Source organism: Salmo salar, chromosome 22 (assembly GCF_965601325.2).
Source record: "Salmo salar chromosome 22, fSalSal1, whole genome shotgun sequence".
Lineage (NCBI taxonomy): Eukaryota > Metazoa > Chordata > Actinopteri > Salmoniformes > Salmonidae > Salmo > Salmo salar.
The window spans coordinates 47,972,123-47,985,861 of record NC_138312.1 but is presented as its reverse complement, the minus strand read 5'-3'; the positions used below and the strand labels follow the sequence as shown (position 1 = coordinate 47,985,861).

Here is a 13,739-nt window from a genome sequence, read left to right as displayed (position 1 = left end):
GTTTTTGCGGACATGACTAGTATACTGTAGTGTGTTTGTGGACATTACTGTAGTGTACTGTATTTACTATAGTGTTTTTATTTTATTATCTTGGACATGTGGGTGCTTTCTCATTGAGGAAACATACAGGACAAATACTAAAAGAGCACATTTTCCAAAACCTGTAGGTAGAACTGGAGTCTGAATGGGTAGCTCAAAGCTTCTGCTCTTTTCTATAACCTGTAGGGAACACAATATATGGTCTATACTTGGCATGTAAGTTTTTTTTTTTTTTGGTGGACATTACTTTAGTATTTACTAGTGTTTTTTGGGGGGATAATACTGTAGTATTTCCAATAGTATACTACAACATTCTATAGGAAGTACTACACATGATCGAGGGATACTTGTGTGTAGTGTATTCTACTTTATAAACTGGGTGGTTCAAGCCCTGAATGCTGATTGGCTGAAAGCTGTGGTATATCAGACCGTATACCATGTGTAAGACAAATGTACTTTTTACTCTTCTAATTACGTTGGTAATCAGTTTATAATGGCAGTAAGACACCTTGTGGGTTTGTGATATGTGGCCAATATACTACAGCTAATGGCTTTTTCTAGGCACTCCACATTGCGTTGTGCATAAGAACAGCCCTTAGCATATTGGCCATATATACTATATATACAAAAGTATGTGGACACCCCTTCAAATTAGTGGATTTGGCTATTTTAGCCACACCTGTTGCTGACAGGTGTATACAATCGAACACACTGCCATGCACAGCTCAGTGACTTTAAACCTGGCACCGTCATAGTATGCCACCTTTCCAATAAGTCAGTTCGTCACATTTCGGTCCTGCTAGAGCTGTCTTGGTCAACTGTAAGTGCTGTTATTGTGTTGTGGCAATGTCTAGCAGCAACAACTGCTCAGCCACAAAGTAGTAGGGCACACAAGCTCACAGAACAGGACCGCTGAACCGCGTAGTGCCTAAAAATAGTCTGTCCTCGGTTGCAACACTCACTATCGAGTTCCAAACTGCCTCTGGAAGCAACATCAGCCCAACTGTTCTTCGGGAGCTTCATGAAATTGGTTTCCATGGCTGAGCAGCCGCACACAAGCCTAAGATCACCTGGTACAATGCCAAGCGTCTGCTGGAGTGGTGTAAAGCTCACCGCCATTGGACTCTGGAGCAGTGGAAATGCGTTTTCTAGAGTGATTAATCACGCTTCACCATCTGGCAGTCCGTCAGACGAAACTTTGTTAGGTGAATGCCAGGAGAACAAGAGAAAAACTTCTGATGCACAACCAAATTTTGAAATTGCACCTAGTGACCCTGACTGAGTTCCTAAAGATGCCTCGAACTGGTCCTTTCTTGGAGTATTTCGTACATGAGGCACTGCTGTCGCTCTCGCACTATTGTAGATCTGTCAAATACTCTACAGTAGGGCAGCAGTTGTTGAAATACAGGTGAACACAAGCCGACAATGGGAGCCTGTGAAAGTATGTGGAGAAAAATGTAATTCGACATGAATCAGAACGAGGTCAGTCATTCATGGAGTTAAGCTAAGCTACCACTTGGGAAACGGCGACTTTCATTGCTAAAGTAAAATAATTTGGCGACCGATAAGTTAAATGCAACATAAAGTCACTGATATATTTTAAATACATACTATTAAGTTGCTATAGCTCTTGTAAACTGTAGGCAGTATAGAATGGAAATGGTGTGTATTATATCGCAAATGCAAGTAGCCCCGCATTCTACTGTCATGTATTCCCGTGTCCTCAAATGAACTCTGTCTCGGTTACCCCAGCCCGCTATGCGTCGTGGTCTGGCCAGCACGCAACACTAGCAGCTGGTAGGCTACAATAAGACAATGAAACTTTTAACCGTAATAGAGCTCGCCAGTTTGTAATCCTATTACCCTGAAATGAGTTACCTCTGGTTTGTTCAGCCATCCCTAGGGGAAAATTAATGGGGAAAGAAGAGTATTTTGGAATAAACACTCCCCGAAAATAAGGTTTGAGGTTAATATAGGCTTTGGAGATTTTATTTGTTTTGCTCTATGATATAATGGCAGTCAGTTAACATGACCACTACATAAATGCTTTAAAATTCACAAAAAGTTACGTTAGCTGATGAAGATTATCTCATATAACAAAACATAAAAGATCTCCGAAGGGTGAACTTCCCCTATGCACCCTTCTAGTCCGTTTCAGAATACATTAGAAGTGTATTATAAGGCATTAAAAAGGATGTTATAAATCATTATACATGTACTTCATAGAAAGTGTTACCCTTAGATTTTATCAAGGTTTCCTTTTTTACACAAAAACCTTAGAATATATGAAGTACGTGTTAACAACTCACATTTGAGAAGGTTCATTATTTGATTGTTTCCATATTAAGGGGCCTAACCTAGGAACACAAATCTCTGTCCTCTCTTGAAGATGCATGCAGTTCTCTCTGTCTCTCCCTAACTCTTACCTCCCTCACTCCCTCACTCGCTCCCTTTAACCCTACTCTTCTGGCAGAACCAGGAAGTCCCTCCCCCTCCCACAAACTCTCTTCTGCGCAAACAAAACTGATCTGAGTCTCTGTGTCGTCTGTCTGTTAGGGAACAACAACAGTTTAAATGTCTCAACAGGGAGTTCTGCTGGACCAGGACCAGTTCTGTTGTTCTGTCTGTCTGGATATACTGAAGGAGCTGGTTACTATTAACTGTGAACACATTTACTGTAGGGGCTGTATTGAAGGCTGCTGCGATCAGGATGATGACACTCCAAGGCCTGCTCTGAAGAAAAATAACATGTTTGCTGAGGTGGTAGAAAAACTAAAGAAGATAGGCCTCCAGGCTGCTCCCCCTTCTGCTCTGTGCTATGCTGGACCTGGAGATGTGGCATGTGATTTCTGCACTGGGACCAGAAAGCAGAAAGCCCTCATGTCCTGTCTGGTATGTCTGGTGTCTGCTGTGAGACTCACCTCCAGCCTCACTGTGATATTCCTGGACTAAAGAAACACAATCTGGTCAAAGCCACCCCACATCTACAGGAGAAGATCTTCTCTCGTCATGACAAACTGCTGGATATTTACTCCCGTCCCGGTCAACAGTGTGTTTGTTTTATTTGTACAATGGATGAACATAAAAGCCATGATGCAGTGTTAGCTGCAGCAGAGAGGACTGAAAAATGAAGGCAGCTGGGGATGAGTCAACAGAAGGTCCAGGAGAGAGAGAGAAGGAGCTCCAACAGGCTGTGGAGTCTCTCAAGTGCTCTGCACAGGCAGCAGTGGAAGACAGTGAGAAGATCATTACTGAGATGACCCGCTCCATTGAGAGAAGGCACTATGAGGTGAAGGAGCTGATCAGAGCCCAAGAGAAGGCTCAAATAAGTCGTGCTGAGGGACACCTGGAGCAACTGGAGCAGGAGATAGCTGAGCTGAGGTGGAGAAGCGCTGAGCTGGAGCAGCTCTCAAACACAGAGGGTCACATCCATTTCCTCCAGTTATCGGTCTCTCTCCAGTCCCAGTGTATCTTCAGACTTACCCAGCATCGCTTGTCCGTCCTCTTCAAAACTTTGGATATGTGAGTAAGACTTAGTCGAGGGGGAAACTAGATGACTTCCTTAAAGGAGAATGGACAGTGATCTCCACTACAGTCAATAAAGTGGATGTTTTACTGCCTCCAGAGCCCAAGACCAGAGAACAGTTCTCACAATATTCCTGTCAGCTTACACTGGACTCAAACACAGCACATAGAGAACTCTCTCTGTCTGATGGGAACAGAAAGGTGACCTCTACACTCCATGCACAACCATATCCTGATCATCCAGACAGATTCATAAACACCCGGATGGTGCTATGTTGGGAGGGTCTGTCTGGACGATGTTACTGGGAGGTGGAGTGGAGTGGGAAGTGGGTTTTTGCAGCAGTCTCATATAAAGCCATCAGCAGAACAAGGAGTGGTAATGCATTTGGACACTGACAAGTCCTGAAGTTCAGTTTTCATTAATGGTGGTTATCGTTTTAGACACAATGTTGAGACAAAAGTATCAGGTCCTCAGTCCTCCAGAGTAGGAGTGTACCTGGACCGTAAGGCTCTGTCCTGCTACAACATTTCTGACACAATGACCCTCCTCCAGAGTCCAGACCACATTCACTCAGCCCCTCTATCCTGGGTTTCGTCTCTGGTACTGCTGAGCTGTGTAAACTGGTAGTTGCCACATAGATGCTACCGTAGTCATGCTGATGGTGACGGTCCCCAGTTGTGATGATTCATTCTGTTCTGTTTTTCTGTACACTCATTTTTTTCTGACTGATTTGATCTAAAGAGATTTAATGAATAAAAATTTAATGTTTTAATCTTGTATGTTCACATTCATCATGATGTATGCTTTTTATGTATATTGGTTGATTATGGCATTCAGAACAATTGATATCTTTCTCAATTAGTTCTCTGCCACAAATACATTTTCCTCGCTGTCAAGGAACAGGTAGTAATACTTACTACCTAACTAACCTACAGTTGAAGTCAGAAGTTTACATACACCTTAGCCAAATACATTTCAACTCAGTTTTTCACAATTCCTGATATTTAATCTGAGTAAAAATTCCCTGTTTTAGGTCAGTTAGGATCACTTTTATTTTAACAATGTGAAATATCAGAGAGTGATTTTAGAGTGATTTTATTTCAGCTTTTATTTCTTTCATCACATTCCCAGTGGGTCAGAAGTTTACATACACTCAATTAGTATTTGGTTTGCATTGCCTTTAAATTGTTTAACTTGTGTCAAACGTTTCGGGTAGCCTTCCACAAGCTTCCCACAATAAGTTGGGTGAATTTTGGCCCATTCCTCCTGACAGAGCTGGTGTAACTGAGTCAGGTTTGTAGGCCTCCTTGCTCGCACACGCTTTTTCAGTTCTGCCCACAAATTTTCTATGGGTTTGAGGTCAGGGCTTTTCGATGGCAACTCCAATACCTTGACTTTGTAGTCCTTAAGCCATTTTGCCACAACTTTGGAAGAATTCTTGGGGTCATTGTCCATTTGGAAGACCCATTTGCGACCAAGCTTTAACTTCCTGACTGATGTCTTGAGATGTTGCTTCAATATATCCACATCATTTTCTTTCCTCATGATGCCATCTATTTTATGAAGTGCACCAGTCCCTTCTGCAGCAAAGCACCCCCACAATATGATGCTGCTACCCCAGCGCTTCACGGTTGGGATGGTGTTCTTCAGCTTGCAAGCATCCCCCTTTTTCCTCCTAACATAACGATGGTCATTATGGCCAAACAGTTCTATTTTTATTTCATCAGACCAGAGGACATTTCTCCAAAAAGTACGATCTTTGTCCCCATGTGCATTTGCAAACCATAGTCTGGCTTTTTTTATGGCGATTTTGGAGCAGTGGCTTCTTCCTTGCTGAGCGGTCTTTCAGGTTATGTCGATATAGGACTAGTTTTACTGTGGATATAGATACTTTTGTACCTGTTTCCTCCAGCATCTTCACAAGGTCCTTTGCTGTTGTTCTGGGATTGATTTGCACTTTCGCACCAAAGTACATTCATCTTTAGGAGACAGAACGCGTCTCCTTCCTGAGCGGTATGACGGCTGCGTGGTCCCATGGTGTTTATACTTGCATGCAATTGTTTGTACAGATGAACAGGGTACCTTCAGGCATTTGCAAATTGCTCACAAGGATGAACCAGACTTGTGGAGGTCTGCATTCTGTTATCTGAGGTCTTGGCTGATTTCTTTTGATTTTCCCATGATGTCAAGCAAAAAGGCACTGAAAAATACATAGGCCTTGAAATACATCAACAGGTACACCTCCAATTGACTCAAATTATGTCAATTAGCCTATCAGAATCTTCTAAAGCCGTGACATACTTTTCTGGAATTTTCCAACTTGTTTAAAGGCACAGTCGATTTAGTGTATGTACTCTTCTGACACGCTGGAATTGTGATACAGTGAATTATAAGTGAAATACTCTGTCTGTAAACAATTGTTGGAAAAATTACTTGTTTCATGCACAAAGTAGATGTCCTAACCGACTTGCCAAAACAATAGTTTGTTAACAAGAAATTTGTGGTGTGGTTGAAAAACGAGTTTTAATGACTCCAACCTAAGTGGAGGTCATCTTCCGACTTCAACTCTATATGGGTCGGTTTCCCGGACACAGATTAAGCCTAGTCCCAGACTAAAAAGGATGATCTATGGAGAGTCTTAATGGAGATGTCCGGGAAACAAGCCCCACGTTTGTCCTTTATGTTATTGACTAAACAATGAAAAATAAATCTTAATTTGCCACTCAGTATATCAGTGATGTTCTGAATTCTACTATGATATCATTGGAGATTGATGGTCTTTTAAATCAACTATCCAGAGTGAGGAACACATTATGTTAGGTCTGCTACTGTTCAGGGATTAAATAAGGGCCATGTTGATGGCTGTTTTTAACTTGTAATTGTTCCAAATGGTTCCCTATTCCCTACGTAGTCTACTAGGGTGCTTTTGACCTGGGCCCGTATTCACAGGGAGTCTCAGAGTTGAACTGCTGATCTAGGATCAGGCTCCCCCTCTTATTCATTATAGGTTAAAAGGCTAAACTGATCCTGGATCATGACTCTAACTCTGGGAAGCTTTGTGAAAGCGGCCCCAGGACAAAAGTGCTGCCCAACATAGGAAATAGGGTGTATATTTTAGATTTGCTCACAACCCATGTTTCCATCCACAGTTTTTATGCGAGTAAAGTTTTACCATATAAAAAACAACACGACAGCTGTGATGGAAACAGGAAGTTTCGGTATAATTTTCTAAATGCCAACAGACAAATACAAATGTTCTCGCGCTTATCCATAATAATAATCATCGCTTAGACTTGCCTACCCGCACTGTATCTGCAAGCTGTTGACTAGAGCGCACGTGCCAAGACCACAGTAAGCACATTTGCTATTTAATGCAACAGTTTGTCACAAAACTATCGGTAGAGTTGAAAATTCAATGGAAACACATAGATATGTAGATTTTTATTTGGTACCTGAAAACTTCAGCTAAAAAGTACATTTTGTGTGCACTACATCATCACGGACTTCTATCCACAACAAATCCGTTTGGTGGAAACTCACCACTGGCGCAATATTTTCTTTATGCTGATTTTAGAATATTCGCATGAAAGGTTTCCATCCAATTGGCTACAGACTATCTACTGTCATCAAAATATTGAAATATGGTGCTGTAACGTTAGTGGTCATCCTTCGCCTTTGTTTTTCATTTTATGTGTGTTTTTGTGTTATGTTTTCCACTGTTCCTCAAATCAATAAACAATTCATCACAAAAAAAGGAAGGTTGGTCACCCCTGCTCTACAGATCTCCACTGTCACATGTGTTGTGTTTTTCACGTGTGTCATATATCCTGTGTGCAGGTTTGAGCGGGAGCATGCCCAGGTTCAGGAGCAACTGTCTCGGCTGGCCTAGGGGGGAGAGATGCAGCAGTGTGCCAGGCAGCAGCAGTCTAGGCAGCAGCAGCAACAACCTCAGCAGGGGGGAAAGGGGAGGCCCACGACGAGCTGAGAAGGGCAGGACCCATGATGGCCTGATGAAAGCCGAACTGGTGTGTCAGTGGGTTCCTCTCTGCTGCCCTCTACAGCTACTTTAGGGACATTTCTCACTTCCACATTTATCACTCCGTTATCATAGAAATTAAAGACATAATTATGTCCAAATAATAAGTGAGTGCGTGCTTGTTACTCTTATAGAAACGGTATAATGGCGTCTATTGTAATACCTGAGTATGTCAAGGGAAATGCCACAGTTTTACATCATAAAGATTACAGCGTATTAGCCTGAAATAGGTTCCAGTACTCATTTTGGGTGCCGAAACGCTTGTTTGTTTGTTGATATTGTTAATAAAAAAAATAAAACATTTTTTTTTTTTAATTAAAATAAGTATTTTTGAAACTGTAAGGATAATAATTCAACCATAGTTGTTTAAATGTTTATTGCTTGCCAACATTTTACTTCCTCTATGTTTAACGTAACACACATACATGAATTATTCATTTCGGTTGCCTATCCTGACATGAAGTTTGTTCTATAGAAAGTATTTGACTCTAGCCACAAAATTAAGGAAATTAGAAGGGGGGAATTTGTCCGGGGAGATTTTCGGCACAACTCCAGTACTGTTTATTTTAGGTGCAGGAGCTCCACAATACTTTCAAGCTAATATTCAGGAGCTCAAGCAGTAGAACATTTGAGGTGCCAGTACTCAGCTCCTGCCCAAGTCAAGCACTGTTATTAGCAAAGTGAGGTAGAAAGGAAAACCAGCTTGATTAGCAACAGCCCTTTTTCAGATAAACATTTTCTGATAATAAAATTGAATTGTTCGTGTACACATTTTATTTTAAAATGTTTAATACATTTTTTTTTTTTGCCCGTTTTCTTCCCAATTTCGTGGTATCCAATAGAGGTCTACCGATTATCATTTTTCAATGCCGATACCGATTATTGGAGGACCAAAAAAAGCTGATACCGATATATATATATATATATATATTTGTAATAATGACAATTACAACAATACTGACTGAACATTTTTAGTTTAACTTAATACATAAATAAAATCAATTTAGTCTCAAATAAATAATAACCTGTTAAATTTGGTTTAAATAATGCAAAAACACAGTGTTGGAGAAGAAAGTAAAAGTGCAATATGTGCCATGTAAAAAAGCTAACGTTTAAGTTCCTTGCTCAGAACATAAGAACATATGAAAGCTGGTTGTTCCTTTTAACATGAGTCTTCAATATTCCCAGGTAATAAGTTTTAGGTTGTAGTTATTATAGGACTATTTCGCTATAACATTTGTATTTCATATACCTTTGACCATTGGATGTTCTTATAGGCAATGTAGTATTTCCAGCCTAATCTCGGGAGTTGATAGGCTTGAAGTCATAAACAGCGCTGTGCTTCAAGCATTGTGAAAAGTTGCTGGCAAACGGAGGAAAGTGCGGTTTGAATGAATGCTTACGAGCCTGCTGCTGCCTACCACCGTTCAGTCAGACTGCTCTATCAAATCATAGACTTAATTGTAATATATAATCACACAGAAATACGAGCCCTAGGTCATTAATATGGTCAAATCCGGAAACTATAATTTCGAAAACAAAACGTTTATTCACTTTAGTGAAATACGGAACCGTTCCGTATTTTATCAAACAGGTGGCAACCCTAAGTCTAAATATTACTGTTACATTGCACAACCTTCAATGTTATGTCATAATTATGTAAAATTCTGCCAAATTAGTTACGTTCTTTGTTAGGAAGAAATGGCCTTCACACAGTTTGCAACAAGCCAGGCGACCCAAATTGCTGCATATACTCTGACTCTGCTTACACTGAACGCAAGAGAAGTGACACAATTTCAGGCACCACATTGATTATATGCAACACAGGACAAGCTAGTTTAGCTAGTAATATCATCAACCATCAGCTGTTTCCTGAAGTCCACGATCATCTCCTTAGTTTTGTTGACATTGAGTGTGAGGTTATTTTCCTGACACCACACTCCGAGGGCCCTCACCTCCTCCCTGAAGGCCGTCTCGTCGTTGTTGGTAATCAAGCCTACCACTGTAGTGTCGTCTGCAAACTTGATGATTGAGTTGAAGGCGTGCATGGCCACGCAGTCGTGGGTGAACAGGGAGTACAGGAGAGGGCTGAGAACGCACCCTTGTGTGGACCCAGTGTTGAGGATCAGCGGGGTGGAGATGTTGTTACCTACCCTCACCACCTGGGTGCGGCCCGTCAGGAAGTCCAGGACCCAGTTGCACAGGGCGGGGTCGAGACCCAGGGTCTCGAGCTTAATGACGAGTTTGGAGGGTAGTATGGTGTTAAATGCTGAGCTGTAATCGATGAACAGCATTCTTACATAGGTATTCCTCTTGTCCAGATGGGTTAGGGCAGTGTGATGGCGATTGCATCGTCTGTGGACCTATTGGGTCGGTAAGCAAATTGGAGTGGGTCTAGGGTGTCAGGTAGGGTGGAGGTGATATGGTCCTTGTCTCTCAAAGCACTTCATGATGACAGAAGTGAGTGTTACAGGGCGGTAGTCATTTAGCTCAGTTACCTTAGCTTTCTTGGGAACAGGAACAATGGTGGCCCTCTTGAAGCATGTGGGGACAGCAGACTGGGATAGGGAGAGATTGAATATGTCCGTAAACACACCAGCCAGCTGGTCTGCGCATGCTCTGAGGACGTGGCCAGGAATGCCGTCTGGGCCTGCAGCCTTGCGAGGGTTAACACGTTTAAATGTTTTACTCATGTTGGCTACGGTGAAGGAGAGTCCGCAGGTTTTGCTAGCGGGCCGTGCCAGTGGCACTGTATTGTCCTCAAAGCGAGACAAAAAATGGTTTAGTCTGTCTGGGAGCAAGGCATCTTGATCCGCGACGGGGCTGGTTTTCCTTTTGTAGTCCGTGATTGACTGTAGACCCTGCCACATACCTCTCGTGTCTGAGCCGTTGAATTGCGACTCCACTTTGTCTCTGTACTGACGCTTAGCTTGTTTGATTGCCTTGGGGAGGAAATAGCTACGCTGTTTGTATTCGGTCATGTTTCCGGTCACCTTGCCCTAATTAAAAGCAGTGGTTCGCACGTTCAGTTTTGCGCGAATGCTGCCATCAATCCATGGTTTCTGGTTTGGGAATGCTTTAATAGACGCTGTGGGTACGACATCGCCGATGCACTTGTTAATGAACTCGCTCACCGAGTCAACGTATTCGTCAATGTTGTTGTTCGCAGCAATGCGGAACATATCCCAGTCCACGTGATCGAAGCAGTCTTGAAGCGTGGAATCCGATTGGTCGGACCAGCGTTGAACAGACCTGAGGGCGGGAGCTTCCTGTTTTAGTTTCTGTCTATAGGCTGGGAGCAACAAAATGGAGTCGTGGTCAGCTTTTCCGAAGGGAGGGCAGGGGAGGGCCTTATATGCGTCGCGGAAGTTAGAATAACAGTGGTCTAGGGTTTACCAGCCCTGGTAGCACAGTCGATATGCTGATAGAATTTGGGGAGCCTTGTTTTCAGATTAGCCTTGTTAAAATCCCCGGCTACAATAAATGCAGCCTCAGGATATGTGGTTTCCAGTTTACATAGAGTCCAATGAAGTTCTTTCAGGGCCGTCGATGTGTCGGCTTGGGGGGGAATATACACGGCTGTGATTATGATCGAAGAGAATTCTCTTGGTAGATAATGCGGTCGGCATTTGATTGTGGGGAATTCTAAGTCAGGTGAACAAAAGGATTTGAGTTCCTGTATGTTGTTATGATCACACCACGTCTTGTTAACCATAAGGCGTACACCCCCGCCCTTCTTCTTACCAGAGAGATGCTTGTTTCTATCGACGCGATGCGTGAAGAAACCAGGTGGCTGTACCGACTCAGATAGCGTGTCTCAAGTGAGCCATGTTTCCGTGAAGCAGAGAACGTTACAGTCTCGGATGTCTCTCTGGAAAGCTACCCTTGCTCGGATTTCGTCTACCTTGTTGTCAAGAGACTGGACATTGGCGAGTAGTATGACCAGAAGACCAGGAAGGGTGGTCGAACAACCTGAAGGTAATTCTCTTTGCACACAACAGCAGCATCCCGGCCTTCAACTAGTCCAGACAGGAGCCGCAGCTGTTTACTGAGGTCAACAATGCAATTGTATATGTGACGCACACAAAATGTCTGGTCACATTTGTGTTTATGTATTGTTTGTTTGTATTGGGGAAGAATGCATTTACTGAAATGTCAGTCCTCCAAGGTTTTGCCATTGCAATGCATTTATACTACTGCTGACGTTCACTTTGCACTGGGACTATATATTATGCGATCCTGCACCTGTGTTCTAATAATTGAGAGAACCTTTGAAAGAGAAGCCACTTTCTCCTGTTTCATCATTTATCCTGTGTTACAGGTCAGTAAAGTGCAAAAATACACTGAATACCACATGTAATGGTTTTGAACAACATAGTAATTGTATAACTGTACTAGACAGGAAATGCATGTCGAGTGTGAAATTAAATGATGGGGTGCATTCCTTTGATCAAGAAAAAAACGAATTGATAACTCCTGAATTTTTTTTTTAAAGACACTTCTGACAATATCCTAAGGGTTAAGAGAATGTAATGTTGTAACTGTGATGTTTAAGATCTTTGTAATTGTTGTACTGTAAATGTTTGCTTTTGGCTAGCTTCGGTTAGCTGTTTGCTAGCTCCGGTCAGTTGGTTGCTAGCTTTGGTTAGCACTATGCTAGCTTGTTCAGTCATTTTCCAATAATTAGCATTAATATCAGTTGCAATAGTCTTGCCTTTCTATTATCCCTTCTTACACTGGGTGAATGTATTTTGATCATGGGTATAAAATAACTTCTAATGAATTATACCAGTCTTTAAAGGCTTTCATGTTTTAGAGTCTCCAATAGTGGGCAACAGTCAACTAACGTTACATAATTATAACCTAAACAGGTTATTTAAAGTTAAGAGTAAATGTGTTTGGGGTATAAATGTAAAGAATTCTAGGATGTGAATTGGTTTGGATGTAATATTTTTGATGTGTGAATTTATGTATTTTTGATATGTTTATGAAATAATATCAGGGATTTGAGACAAAGTATTAAATACACTTTAAAGAAAAAATTGAAATACAATGAAAAGACAGAAAAGGATGATTTGTAGTTGAGAGAATGTATTTGTAATATAGCTGCATTTATTCCTGTTATCAATCAAGGTGAGACTAAACATCGACAAGACTCAGGAGAAACTGAAGGGGAGCTACTGGAGCAGAATCAAGAAGGGGACCAAGTGCTACGACATCCAAGCAAATTACTTGGTGTGGAAGAAGGACGAAAGGAAGGCGAGACCTGGGAAACCTTGCTGCTTTTCTCTCCAAGCTGTGGTCACAAACTGTTAAAGTGAATATAAAAAATCTCAGATAATAACTATTTGCATTTGCACACATAATAACCTGAAGCTAGTTTTAGTTTCCCTAACACATAATTTTCTCTTTGTCACGTCTAATCCCGCTCCTCCCCTCCGGTGTTCGACGTCGCCGGTTTACTGTACTAACCACCAGTCCTGGCAACTATCATTACGCACACCTACGCTTCATCATGAGGCACACCTGGACTCCATTACCTCACTCATTACCTCCCCTTTATCTGGCACTCCTTTAGGTTCTTTCCCCAGGTAGTATTGTTTCTGTGTTTCATTTCAAGACGCTACTCCTACATTGTATCGTTCCATGTTCTTTGTTATATTAAACTTACCACCTGTTTCTCGACAGAATACTGCCTCATAAAATGGAAGCAGCAGGAAATCAGAACATCACCCAGATGGTCGACAAGCAAGGATATCTACTTTGTCAACACCAAGACCAGCTGGCACAACTGGGGATGGCTATGGAAGAGGTTCTTCGCAGTGTTCAACGTCTCGAACATACCTGAGACGCGTTGCCTTCAACTACTGGAGGATACTCTACCACCAGTCGACCCAGCGAGCCAGCCCATTTAGCAACCCGCCCAGGTCAACAATGCCCGTTTGTCCCTTCCGGATAAATATGACGGCACATCATCTAAATGCAGTGGCTTCCTACTACAGTGCTCCCTCTACTTTGTGCACCAGATGGGAGCCCCCACTACCGAGAGGTCCAAGGTTGGAGGGAGCCAAGGACCCATTCGTCATACTCACCGACCATCGGAAACTGAGGTACATACGGACAGCGAGGAGGCTGAAT

The 13,739-nt window shown here is 42.2% G+C and overlaps 1 non-coding gene and 1 pseudogene across 1 annotated transcript; one reads left to right on the top strand and one right to left on the bottom strand.

Annotated features, from left to right (window-relative positions):
- Window positions 1-100: 100 nt before the first annotated feature.
- LOC123729735 (U7 small nuclear RNA) lies at window positions 101-153 on the bottom strand. The gene has a single exon (XR_006761443.1). It is a non-coding gene; the product is annotated as a U7 small nuclear RNA (small nuclear RNA).
- Window positions 154-2,573: 2,420 nt separating this feature from the next.
- On the top strand, window positions 2,574-4,263 carry LOC123729685 (E3 ubiquitin-protein ligase TRIM47-like; annotated as a pseudogene).
- The last annotated feature ends 9,476 nt before the right edge of the window (window positions 4,264-13,739 follow it).